Source organism: Euprymna scolopes, chromosome 22, assembly GCF_053919585.1.
Source record: "Euprymna scolopes isolate OS-2025 chromosome 22, ASM5391958v1, whole genome shotgun sequence".
NCBI lineage: Eukaryota > Metazoa > Mollusca > Cephalopoda > Sepiida > Sepiolidae > Euprymna > Euprymna scolopes.
In genome coordinates this window covers 29468253-29482777 of record NC_136503.1, presented here as the reverse complement: position 1 = coordinate 29482777, position 14525 = coordinate 29468253, and the positions used below count along the sequence as shown (strand labels likewise).

Below are 14525 nucleotides of genomic sequence, written 5' to 3'. Positions count from 1 at the left end.
TCGGTTCATAACATCACCAATCAACATCATCATCATCATCATCATCATCATGGCGGGCTCCTTACCCGGACCAATGTGACTCTTCCTCTCCAGAGTTTCCTGTCTTCCATCAGTTGCCTCAGATCTCCAGGTTCACAGTTGACTTCGTGTGCTATTTGTTGGATGTACGTGGATCTAGGTCGTCCTCTGCTTGCGCGTCCGTGTCGTGGAGTCCATAAAAATACATCACTCACCAATTCATGCTTGCTCCTCAGACAATGACCGGCAAATCGTAGGCATCTTTCTCTGATGGTATTAGATATGGCAGGTAGATTGCCATAAAGTTGCTGCTTCGTGGGATGATTTTGCCAAGATATATTTAATATTGTTCTTAGCATACGGGTGTATGTGCCGTCTAGTTTTCTTTTCAATCTTTTGGTGAGTGTCCAGGTTGTAGCACCGTAAACAAGGACAGACTCTACCACTGCCCTGAAGAAAGATTCAGTATGACCAATCAACACAAATACATAAAAAAGATAATAATAATGAAGCGTAAAATACATAAACGTTTATATATTAAATATTTGGTTTCAAATATTTAGTAGAGTATGGCAACCCAATTAGGGTCAGCTATTGGACACGTTTACCCTTTTAAAACCTTTCAAACACACATAACTTTCAGATTGCAAAGTAATTTATTTTTAAATGGTGGACCTGAACAATGTGGCCTTTACCATTTAATTTTCTTATTATTCACTTATTCGTAAATTTTCCAGGCGATTATCACCGCTTACAGGCTTAAATTTGAAATAATAATATTCTACTACAGTGAACAGCCACGTTTTGCCCACACGGTTCAGAATGCTGCTACTAATATTTACATTATTCCTTTTCAATTTTTCACACATTTCTACGGCGCTTATCATAGATTACACGCTTAGCTTTCACATGACCAATTGGAAAAAATCGTAAACACCTTACCGACAGAAAAGGGAACATTTAACAGCTAGGGGCAGCATTCGATGATGCCTCCGCTCAGTCTCGAAAGACAAAGGATACCCCTGTATGGGCAGTTGCGCGTGTAATTGTGAGGCAAGGGTCGCGCAATCGCTAACCACGTCTCTTCTGAATCGACACTGTTTGGGTCCAGTGTCAAGGAGAAGACCAAGACGACTGGAAACAATGCCGAGATAAGCGGAGAGTACATACAGCACCTGGAAGTCCCAAATGGTCAACCATTTAGTACTGACCAGGCTCAACGTTGCTTAACTTCGGTGATCCAGCGGGAACCGGTGTGTCAACGTGATTATGCCGTATATATAGGGGCAGCATTAACACTTGGCGTGGCAAAAAAAGTGTGTTCCATTTATTAGAACGTTATCATCAAAGTCCTCCCATACAATTACAGTCATTACAAATACTTAAATTTCTTTTCTTTTTTATATCTGAAAATTAAGCCTGTACTCGAAAGGCTTAAAGGCTAGGAGAATCATTGTTCAGGTCCGCAACAGTGTTTTGTGGTTGTTTCTTTTCCTCGTGACACAATGTTGACACGTTAGCTGAAAGCAAATATTAAACACAGCACATAATCAAATTCCCATGTTAAGAATTGGTTTATACATATTAACGTGGTTACTTCATCACGGTACATTAATTTTGGCCACGGGCGCCAGTGCCCCCTTTTTTACTGGGCCGACAATGGCTCTCACTAACAACCGTAGATTATTATTTTTTTTTTTTTACGAGTGGGATGGGGGGGGCATACTTCCACCGGGCAACGCCGGTAGACCGATCTTGCTAGTCAATAATAATCTGCAATTTCATCTTATTTTATTTTATTTATTTATTTATTCATTATATTTTTTAAGGATTTTTTTCTTCTCTAAATGATTTAGAAAGGAACCTAATGCAATATAATTGACTTTTCTGTTGGATTTAAAGGGGAAAATGACGAAATTGAAATAAATATTCAGCTTTCGGAAAAGTTCGCGAAGCATCTGTCTGAAATTTTGAATTTTTAATATAACGTAATATATTTTAGTGAATTTTTTTATTAAAATAAAAATCTAAAAAAGGCTTTAAAATATTTTAAAACACAAAAAAAATACCCAGTAACTTTTATCGGTTTTCAGTAACACATACTTGCTGACTGTTTGGAAATTTCTTCATTTTAGTTTTTTTTTTTTTAATTTGCTGTTGTTTTGTTTTCATTTTTTAAAGAGTTTGACTCAGGACAAGGGGAGACAATAACAAAGTTTTCTCTGTAAATGGATGTAATCTTTTGTGAATAAACTGTTCGTTGTTTAAATTTAATTTATAGGATTTAAAAATAAATTTATTGATTATCTTCGTTAGTAAGAATGTAGAAAATAAGGAGACGGTTAATCGTGGAAAGATGAGTCCATGTGCACTGACAGAGACAAAAGGTTAGACAGACCTGTTTAAAGAGAAACGGATTCATGTGTGCGTGTTGAAGCTAGCTATGATGGATTATTTGTTACCTCGTCTTTAGTCGAACGCAGCGCCAAAAGTCCGGGTGGGTTCTGTTGCGCCCCAAGAAAGTAGTTTGGGGGTTGCCAAGAAAAGAGAAAGCGTTACTGTGGGGTTTAACCTTTTTACAAACTCTGTCACGTACTTAGGTCGCCACGAAAGCTAGTCGCTGATTGGACAAGCCAGAAGAGAAGTTAACTGCTAGCACCAATCAGCAATGATATTATAGACCAAAGATATTGAAAATCTCAAGCCGCGAGTATTCGCTGCTGCCACATTTCGATAATTTAATTTATTACGAAAGTGTTTGGTTTTCAAAAAAAAAAGAAAGAAAGAAAGAAATCACACATTTTCCACTGTTTTAAATTATTTCTAAATTTTTATTCATCTAAAAACTGTTCGTTGTTTTAATTTATTTCGATATTGTAAGTAAAACACGGTTGTATCTCCTTGTTTCACTCTTTAAAAAATAAAAACAAAAATATCTAAACTGCGGAAACCCCACTATTTGTTTTCTTGTCTTTTTAGTTTTTGTTTTACTTTTTGTTTTTATCTATGTTTTTGTTTGTTTTGTTTTTGTTTTGGAGGGGGGGGTTCACCGCTTGTCCGTCTGTTGAAACTCCTTGAAAAATATTTGAAATGCAGAAACCCCACTATTTGTTTTCTTTTTTTGATTGTTTTACTTTTTGTTTTTGTTTATTTATTTTTTGTTTGCTTTGTTTTTTTTTGTTGTTTTTTTTTTTTTGTTTTTTTTTTGTCCGTCTGTTGAAAACCCTTGAAAATCGCATATATTTACCAACTTTACATTAACATTCGTTTCTTGTTCCTCATCACAAAATGAATCAAGTTTTCATTGATGGTTGAATTGAGAACAATTTACGAACAATGAAAAAAAAACTATTGAGGTCAGTCGATGCGGCGGATGTGGTTGTGATATACATATCCCCAACCCCCTACGCTTACGAACATAAAGGAGTTTCCGCTCACTGCGTATTTTTATGCCAATTCTCGGGCGAGGCCACAAGAAATAAATTTAAACTGACGATTCCCTTCTTACTTTTCCCTTAAATAGTTCACTTCAAAGAAGCCGGCTTCATTTCTCAAAGGTGTCTTTTACGGTAAGAAAAAAAAAAACAGATCTGAAACAGGTATCCTTAAGTTGCGTCCATTCAGTGTGCGTGTTTAGTAATTAAACCGTGGTAGATCAACGAAAATATTATTTTAAACTTCCGAATTCCAAATATCTTTTTCGTTGGTCTCTCACAAACAAAAAAAAATCGCTATTTCAAACTTCGGCATAGCACAGAAACAAAACTATTTTTATTTTAATTAAACGTGCCAGACTAATCATCATCATCATCATCATCATCATATAAATCCGAAGATTCTATTGTTGGCATTGGCTTCCCCGACATTTTTCTAGTCAGAAATCTTTCTCGAAAGATATCGAGGACTACAGAAGCGACCACCTAAAGGTTGCTGACATCCTAAGTAGAAGTGATTTTTGTGTAACGAACTAAATTCGAACTTGAGGCACCCAGGTCGTCTATCTGTGTCGTTAACCACTTGACCACTGTCACCAACGTGACAGACTAACCAATTCATAAAGCTTTTCATGGAAATTCTTAGATATATGCCAAATAAAATGTGTTCCTTCAGTCTGCACGCTTTATAATGCAAACTGTTAATTGAAACTGGAAGATAATAACTTATGATGATCCTGGCCGACGGACGAGGTCTCTAATAGAGCTGCAATGATGCGTGTAATAAAGAAGAAGAAGCGGATATTCCCCCCTTTTATCTAATGGAAAACAGAGAATGCCTCCTGACGGATGAGTCCAATAATAGACCCCCGTGCAGCTAGAAGCAGATGTGAATGTTTTTCTCTACTAAATTTAGAATAAGGACTATCTTTCCAAAACGTACTTAGGTACATAAGTCCACAGCTTGATAGGCTATATCCTTTACGGATATATATATATATGAAATAAAATAGAGGTGGAAGGACCTGGATACTCAACGTTTCGCCCGATTTATGCGGGCTTCTTCAAGAGGGATGGACATTATATATATATATATATATATATATATATATATATATATATATATATATATATATATATATATATAAAGCAATTCCTGTAAATAATCTTAAGGGAGAGAGTTCAATGTGTAGCAGAGCAAAAGTAAAAGCTTTGTTTTAAAGAAAAGCTTTTATTCATTAAAAATTTGTTTACACCCGAAAGGGCCTTATCAGATGAGAAGAGTTAGTTTAGCATCCGACTGGAATAACTGAACAAATTTACTACTGTTTTATATATATATATATATATATATATATATATATATATATATATATATATATATATATATATATATAAACAAATGAATAATAAAATATGTTAAAAGCTCTATTTCGGTTTTATTGAGCTTTTACATCTGGTTGAGATTACTTTACTTGTAAATATTAACTCTTTAATATTTATAATATATTTTAAGTTTACCATTTTGATTACCTTGGTAAACTTATCGTAATATATATATATATATATATATATATATATATATATATATATATATATATATATATATATATATATATATATATATATATGAAATTTATTGCTGTGAGTCCAGAATTAATTCATTCTGGACTCACAGCAATAAATTTCCTATATACTGCTCTGGCTACACATTGAGCACTCTCGTCCAGGTTTTTTTCACCACTGAGTATATATATATATATATATATATATATATATATATATATATATAGAGAGAGAGAGAGAGAGAGAGAGAGAGAGAGAGAGAGAGAGAGAGAGAAAGAGGGAGAGAGAGAGAGACGGAGAGAGAGAAAGAAAGAGACAAAAGAAGAGAAAAGTTTTGCTTATGTATAACTACTTATCAAGGCTCAAAGACCACTGGAGGATAAATGTCAAATGAATGTCAGGTTCACGGTTAGACAATACCATAATGATTAGACAGAGTTTAATTCAACTAAAATCTATTTACATTGGACAATTATGTCGTCAGCTCAGCGGTATTGTGTTCCACAGGCAGTCAATTCTAGGAAAGAAGCTTTGCCCATGGAAGTTTCGTTTTGTTTTAAGTCGAGAGAGCGAAAATGGGAGATCTAACAGTGGTTGTAGCTAGACAAGTTTTTGTTGTGAATGTTCTACAAGGACATACATTGAAGCTCAGTAAAGCACCTGCCATTATATATATATATATATATATATATATATATATATATATATATATATATATATATATATATATATATATACTAGCTGTACCCTGCCACGCGTTGCAGTGGCTCAATTTGGTGTAATGGAAAAATTTAATAAAAAGAGAAAATGCATGTTTCTTATATTAGTACAGCAATCCACTGCAAAAAGTGAAAAAGAAGGCGAAAATGAAAAAAAATGGTACTCTTGCAGAATTTGATCTGGATCCTCGGGAGTTTCTGTCAATCATTCATGGTTTGGACTTGACCAACAATCAGTGGATGAAGCTGAACGTAGCAATAATGTTGAAACGCTAAATGTTCTTTTGTTTGTTTTTTTTTTTTGTTTGTTTGTTTTACAAAAATGTGAGTTAGTAATTAATATTTGGTTGATGGTGTGGGGATTGGGGTTACTATACACAGATTTGAAAAAGTTGTCCAAAAACAAATAAATGAAAGCAAAGGTAAGGTAAGTTACGTTACTACCTAATTGGATAATTGTTTAGTGTTTTTATGTAATGTAAAATGTTTAATTGGCTCAAAAAACAGAAATGGTCGCGGACTCTGTTGAATACGTTACGTTTGGGAAAGTAAGTTGAAAACTAAAAACTATACAAAACAGTGTCTGAAACTCACCGAATATATGTTACCATGACATAGGCTGGCATAATCGGTGGGTTTCTGACAGTATTTTGTATAGTTTTTTTTAGTTTTAACTCACTTTCTCTAACTTAAATTAATCAACAGTGTCCACCACCATTTGTAGCTTTCAAATACCCCGATAAACACTGTTTTTCGAGCCGACTAAACGTTACATTAAATGAAAATGGTTTTATTACTAAACACAGATACAAAGAAGTTGTCAAAAAATAAATATATAACAAATAAATTTTATCAAAGGCAAGAAAAGTAAATGTTCTACCTAACTGGATAAGATTTTAGTGTTTTTATGTAATGTATAATCGGTTCAAAAACATTCAATGTCTATCGGTATATCTGAAAAATACAAATGGTGGCAGACTGTATCGAACACGTTAAGTTTGGGGAAATTTTGAGAAAATGAGTTTAAACTAAAAAACTATACAAAATACTGTTAGGAACTCACTCAATATATGTTATCATGACGTAGGCTGGCATATAATCGGTGATTTTAAACTTTTGCTCGATACTAGTGACGACTTTTAAAAGTCCCTTTTAGTGATTACCTGGTTTGAGGATATTTGTACAACTAAACGGCAAATCTGCTCCAAAAAATCCGGTATTATTTTACTTTAAGGCCCGTTTCACGTTCATATATAACGAAATATTTTATTGTAGGTTTCGGTGTGCTAAAAACGAATCTGCAAACCGTTTCCGTAGCAAAAAGAAAGTTTTCATGATATTCATGAAATTACTTTTTCGAAAAGTGGGTGATCACTTTTCAATGTAAATTTAACTTAGAATGAGCACCCACTTTCTGGCCACCTAAGAGAGGGGCATTTTTCTGTTTCTTGGCTAAAATGTTTTTTGTTTGATTTTTTTTTTTTTTTTTTTTTTTTTGCATGGTAATAACCCCTGAACTCTGGGACTATTTTCCATTTCACAGCCGTAGCCTTCGTTTACGCTATGCGTGAACATAAACGAAAGCTGTTTAGCCAATAAACATGGGAAAAAATCCCCCCTCTCTCAGGTGGCTAGAAAATGGGTGCTCATTTTAAGTTAAATTTACATGGAAAAGTGATCGCCACTTTTTCGAAAAAGTAATTTCTTCATATCATAAAAACTATTTTTTGCGACGGAAACGGTTTGCAGATTCGTTTTTAGCACACCAAAATCTACAAAAAAATTTTGTTATTTACGAACGTGAGACGCGCGGCCCTTAATGGAAAATTATATCAAAAATCCGGGGGAAAACAGTTTTCAATAAAAACAGCAAATGAATTCGATAGAAAAAAAATGGATGCTATTTTTTTTTCTTTTTTCTGTGTGTTTCCTGGCTAAAAAGTTTTTTGTTTGATTTCTTTTGCATGGTATTAACCCCTGAACTCTGGGACTATTTTCCATTTCACAGACGTAGCCTTTGTTTATGCTATGCGTGAGCATAAACGAAAACTGTTAAATATGCATTCGCATACCAAACTGCCTTGTTAAAAAACCTTTAAGCCAATAAACACGAAAATAAATGCCCCTTCCTCAGGTGGCCAGAAAGTGGGTGCTCATTTTAAGTTAAATTTAGATGGAAAAGTGATCACCCACTTTTCGAAAAAAAATTTCTTCAGATCATGAAAACTATTTTGGTACTCCTTGGGCGTTGAGTTCCATGGCGACCCGCAGAATTATTTAATGGTCGTTCCCTTAGTACCCCCTAGTCAAGGCTAACGCATGCGCACGTAACATTTTTTATTTATTTACTTACGTGGTTGAGTTTCTATACTGATAGGTTTTTTGAAATTTTTTCACTGGATTATTATTGATTGGACACTAACCAGATTATGAAAAAAAATTGAAAAAAAAAATCATTTCAACATTTGAAAGGGGTACTCACTTTTTAGTTACCACGTTCTGGTAAATCGGTCACTCATTTTTTTTTTTTTTTTTTTTCTAAATACGGAAGTGTCTTCGGGAGATATAAAATGGTCGCATGTTGACGGAGCAATGTATCGGGAGGCGTACGGGATGAAAAATTATTGGTAAATTTTTAGATTAGGTCCACCTCCTCAATTTTCTTTTAAATGACGACTTGAAATGGTTTTCGACTATGCTGAATACGAAAATCGCATTGAAATTTTGCAGAAATAAGTACATATGAAGATATAAAAAGTTGTATTATGCATTGTAATCTTTGGCGGCCATCTTTTTTACGTGCGTGTATTTGTTTATGGCGCGTGTGCACGTAAAAAGATGGCCGCCTAAGAATACAATGCATAATACAACTATTTATTTCCGTAAAATTTCAATGCGATTTGCGTGTTCAGCCTACTCGGAAACCTATAAATGTCGTCATTGAAAGGAAAATTTTGGAGGTGGACCTAATCTAAAAAAAAATACCAAATTATTAAACATTTCTCCAGCATGTTAGTGAAATTTATAATACTTAAAAAAAAATTTGAAAAAAAAACAAAAAACTCACCTTTCATAAAACAATTTTTAAAAAAAACACCCACTAACTGACTTTTAACTAAATAAGTAAAAAAAAATTTTTTTTAACTCGAAACTTTATTTTCATAAAAACAATAAAAAAAAGTCATGTTCAATCTATTTTTTTTCTTTGAGAAACAAATATATTTCTGACTTACAAATGCGGTAGAGGCTCATATTATTTTTACTTTCTATGGTTTTGATATACCGCGTTTTTATTGCTTACAAAATGGGTGACTGATTTATCAGAACGTTGTAACTAAAAAGTGAGCACCACTTTCAAATGTCGAAATAATGATTTCTTTTTAATTTTTTTTTTTTAATAATCTGTTTAATTAGTGTCCAATCAATAATAATACAGTGGAAAAAAATTCCAAAAACCTATAAGTATAGAAATTAAGCATGTTAACTCTTTTCATAAATAATTTTTTTTTTAAAGTAACTAAACCATTTATTGATAATTTGTCACGTGTACAAACATTTATTTATTTACGTAGGCTTAACTCTTTTCATGAATAAAAAAGTTTTACTCTTTAAGAATAATAAAAGGAAAAAGTTACTGAACATTTATAAAAGAAAAAAATAATTTCTCACGTACTTCCTTCTGTTCATGAAGACCAGAGGAATAGTTGGCCGAAAAGTCGTGAAACAACAACTAATAAAGATGAGAATAATAGTTCGCAATAAATAAAAATGGTGCTAATGCAGAGAGCTATCCGCGCTATTTTTTAAATCATATTTCCACGTTTAATTAAAGTTTTACGATATGTTTTTTTATTCAATTGTAAAGTTAAAGTACAGAATAGGTACAAAACATCCTCCCCTCCCCATGTTAAGAATGACTTTTTAAATAATAACATTATTTCAGCACGGATCGCTCTCTGCATGAGTATCATAAAAATTAATACAAATAATACTTATCTCAATAATTTCTACCGGAAATAAAATGGCGATAATCTCGCAGTTACGAAAAATATTTTTTATTTAATTTAATATTTTTATAATTCGCAATGTTAAATTATTTTAATAACATGCAAACATTCCTTGACTTTAAAAATAGAATTTCTGAAAATTTCAATTAAATTGGTAGCGTAGAAATATGTTTTTACTCGCTTATAACGAACCAAGAATTACATATATATATATATATATATATATATATATATATATATATATATATATATATATATATACATGATCTTGCAGTTTCTGTGTATTTGTAATTTGCTAACGGAGCACTTCTAGTATTTTGAAGATAGATTTTCATTGAGTTATTTGATATCTTCTAGCCTAAAGCTTCTCAACTATTTTACCCTTGAAATAAGCGAAATGTCTTACTGAATGTTAGAACTTGTTTTATAGAACTGTTAGGGACCTGTGGAGGAGCTTTAGAATTCGTGGGAACTTTAATTAGGAAACATTGTTTCGAGTTTACATGGAATACATTTAATCTTGTATTCTAATTGTAAAAAAATATTTTAATTCTTAAGATTTAGTGGGCTTTTTTTTTTTAAATAAAATAGATTAAAATGATGATTCTGCTGCAAATGATGATGATTTCCGGTAACACAAAAGGTCGTTCATTTTATTAAAAGTATATGGATAAATGTTGGATAAATGGTTCTCATGAGTACAGTTATAAACTGTCATTGCAAATATTACACGAATTCCGTACTTAAGCAATTCCAAGCAACTAAGTATAGAAGATGATGACGCTGCTGCATATGAGGATACTACTACAGATGATGATGATGATGACGGTGATGCAGATGATGGCGACAAGATTATTGATGATGATGATGATGATGATGATGATGATGATTTTAAATAGCTGATGAAAACATAAAATAATCATATCTAAATGACGGTATATTCAAAACTCATTAAAAAATTCCCTGATTATTCTTTTCAATCAAAATTTGGTTACATTTTAAAGATAATCGCATAATGTTTAATCCGCATTTACCTCCTTATCGATTATTTATAACGGTTCAACTAAAACTATATAAAAACTGTTTTCTTTTCATAAAAATTAGAAAAAAACTATGACCTAAGCAATTTTTATTTGATTTTTCATTTTACATCTTTGCTGAAAGAATGTTTCATTAAAAAATCTTTCAATGAATTTAATGTTTTTTTTTTTTTTTTTTCAAGGTAATAAAGTAATTGTGTCATAATAAACTGTATTTGCGTGAAAAAAAACATTTTCCTAAAATTTATATACTTTTTGCAATAATGATTTTTTCACCGAGCTCCATCATAATTTTTTTTTTGGGGGGGGGGGATAGTTTTTCGATGAGTAGGCTATAAAAAAGGTTTGCTTTGAATTGCTTAAGTATGGAAGATCAAAAGTAGCAAAATTTATAAATTATTTTTACAACCGATGGTTTCGTGTAAGATTTTAAATGACAGTTTGTAATTTTACTCATAAGAACCATTTTTCCAACATTTATTCCTATAGTTTTAATAAAACTGATATATAAACGGCACATTTGACATCACCAACTAGTCAAACATTATTGAGAAAACGGTCGGGTTTTGATTTCTGTTTGAAGTACTTACTCGTCTAAGCAAACTAGAGGACTATGATACAGCAAAACAGTTTGCTTGTGAATGACTGCTTATGCCCCAACCTCTTTGTGTGCTGAGAAACTTGATAAGAGAAATCGCTGACTGCCATCATTGAGAATGCACAGCTCTTAAAAGAATAGAGCACTCCAGACAGCTGATGATGTGTATATAAGCATTAAAGCATTAATATTTTCTTTCTTTTTGTAGCGTCTGATGATAGCGTGGTGAGTAAAAAGTCCAATTGTTGACAAAACGATCAGACGTGCTCATTTAACCACACTGAAATGTTGTCGTGAAGCGAAACAGCTTATGTGTGAATGAATATGTGTGTGTAAGAGAGAGAGAGAGAGGGGGGAGAGAGAGAGAAGAGAAGTAATTAAGAATGATTTTCCAAAAATTCAAAAATGTTAAATTAAAATTGGGATAATATGTCCAAATTCCAAATTCATATATCAATTTAACCGACATTTTCCGTCCCTTTTATGCATGGCAAGCATCCCATCTTTTTCCAATTATTTTAGTTTCCATTATTTTAGATATATTATTTTTCTCTGCAGAAGAAATTTTGCTTCTCTATGACCCCAAACTGTGTGTGTGTGTGTGTGTGTGTGTGTGTGCGTGCGTGCGTGCGTGCGTGCGTGCGTGCGTGTGTGTGTGTGTGTGTGTGTGTGTGTGTGTGTGTGTGTGTGTGTGTGTGTGTGTGTGTGTTCCCGTTTCTTTCTTACTTAGTGCAGGATATGAATCATACAAAAGAGACTGATTTTGTCTCATGTAGTCGTGTCACGTGTCCGGTTGCCTCCATTTTAAAATTCAGTGCACTCTCTCTCTCTCTCTCTCTCTCTCTCTCTCTCTCTCTCTCTCTCTCTCTCTCTCTCTCTCTCACACACACACACACACATACACATTCGTACTCGCAAATACTCCCTAGCGCGTATCTGCAGTATACTTAGGTTTGGGCGTGTGACCCATGCGAACATTCAGATGTGATAATGGATTGACTAAGAATAACTTGTGACGCAATGGCCCCATTCTTACATCATTTACAAAAAAGTTTCCATTCTGTTGTTTAATGCTAACTTAATTTCCTATGATTATTTCTTATCAGAATTTGATTTCTACGAGACTATGGCGAAATGGAGAGATACGCTTTGCCTAAAATGTCTGAAACCAGTGTTGGATCTAGACACGATAAATTGAATAGCTGCTGCAACTTTTAAATTCGTCCACACAACGATATATGAGGCTTTGTCGGTAAGCCGGTCAGTCATTACATCATGCGCAGCTTGAATGGGCGACGTGTGTAATAGTAGATTGTGGAGAGTCTGGCATCGAGATGTCTGTTCACATTACATTTAAACATGCATAGTGGTACAGTAAGGGAAACAGGAAATAGGGAGGGAATTCCAAAATAGTGCAGTAGAAGGGAAGAAACCAATCAAAAGTATATATGTCGAGGAGGTACAAATGCTGTGAGTTCATCAGAGTACATTCCATTAAATTACTCGTAAAACAGACACAGGGGTGCAATATTGCACCTTGACAAATAGTGAAGGACCTATTAGATTTGAGACTCTTTTTGGAAATCTGTCTAAGAGTGAGAGACTAATGGTAGATGTCCCAGTCCAAATATGGCAATAATACTCCATGCATGAGCGGATTCTGACTTTGTGAAGACATAGGATACTCTTTGGTGTGAATAATTTTCTAGCGCGGTAAAGGGGGTCCACCTTATTTGCGGCAGCTTTGGCAATATCCTCAATGTACTTGTTGCCTGTGAATGTTAAGCCGAGGAGTTTGAAGCATAGGCTCTCGGGTAAAAAATATTCTAACGCTGATTTATGGATAAGACATGATCTCATCCTCATCTGATAAAGCCAACCTGTCTACAAAGAATTTTGCATAAATTTCACCTTTTTCGATCAGGTGCGTCGATTTTCAGATTCCTCTACACCATGATTGAAAATGCTCTAAGCGACATTCACATAAGTGTCCGAGATACAAAGCTTATTAAGGACCTTGAGATATTGTTAGTATTAGTTACCTTGATGTCGATCAAGATAACTAGTACTAACAATACCCCAATCATTGTTCTCAAGAAGCTGCAACCGGAACTAACTCCTGTCCTCACAAAGCTGCTGAATCATTGCTCAAAGAGAAATGCTTCCCTTATCATTGAAAATCGGAAACTTTCTTCAGTCTGTCCAGTACTCAAAAATACTGGAGATCTTCTGCATAATGCACGTCATGAATAAATTGTTCGAATCGGTGATAAATTAGGAAATTGTCAATCAGTTCAGCAAAATGAATTTGCGTAATTGACATGTTCACTGTAATATCAAATATGGTCAGTGACTATCTAATGGGGTTTCATATCTATGGCGATAACTATTAACGCGTGAAAAGCCTTTGACAGAATCTGGCACAAGTCTTGATAACTATAGAATATCTGAAAATGTTTTCTACACCATCGATTTTTTTTCTGATAAGTCAATAGAAGTAGTTGTTAATGGAATGAATTCTGAAATCCGTAAAATGACCGCAATCCTGTATCTTCCTTATCTTCATCAATGATCTACACATCATATTCCGTGATCATTAGTTGACATCTGCGCTGTCTACACAACTGTCAACAGATCATTTTCAAGCCCAATGTAAACAAATTCTTGTTGAATATAATAATCAAACTCTGTCTGGTTCCAACCATCGTTACCAATCTCCCCGAAAAAAAAAACGGATCAGCCCTTATCTTTGAGTGACCTCTGTGCCTTGACAAACTTATATCTTGTCAGTAGATAATAAAATAAAAAAAATACCTGTAAGACGAAAGCTGCGTGTTCATATAACGTTGAGGTGACTAATTTATAAAATGAGAAAGTAATTTTTTGAAAGACATTAGCTCGAATTAATTTGTCGCATTCTGAAGAACATGGCGCCACAAGAATCAATGACAATCATAAGCAAATATCGATTCTGAAGCATTCGAACACTGCAATGGATCCAAATTTTCTAAATCCACTTGTCAAATCCCTTTGTTACACTCACCATGGCTCCCATCACAGCAAGTACAACTTCTATTTTCTTCACCTTCCACAGTCTTTATCCCCCTTTTTCACGTGTTAGTATTTTTCAACCTTCCCCTTTT

At 33.6% G+C, this 14525-nt stretch overlaps 1 pseudogene; it reads right to left on the bottom strand.

Annotated features, from left to right (window-relative positions):
* Positions 1–1181: 1181 nt before the first annotated feature.
* Positions 1182–1298, bottom strand: LOC145244250 (5S ribosomal RNA; annotated as a pseudogene).
* Positions 1299–14525: the final 13227 nt, after the last annotated feature.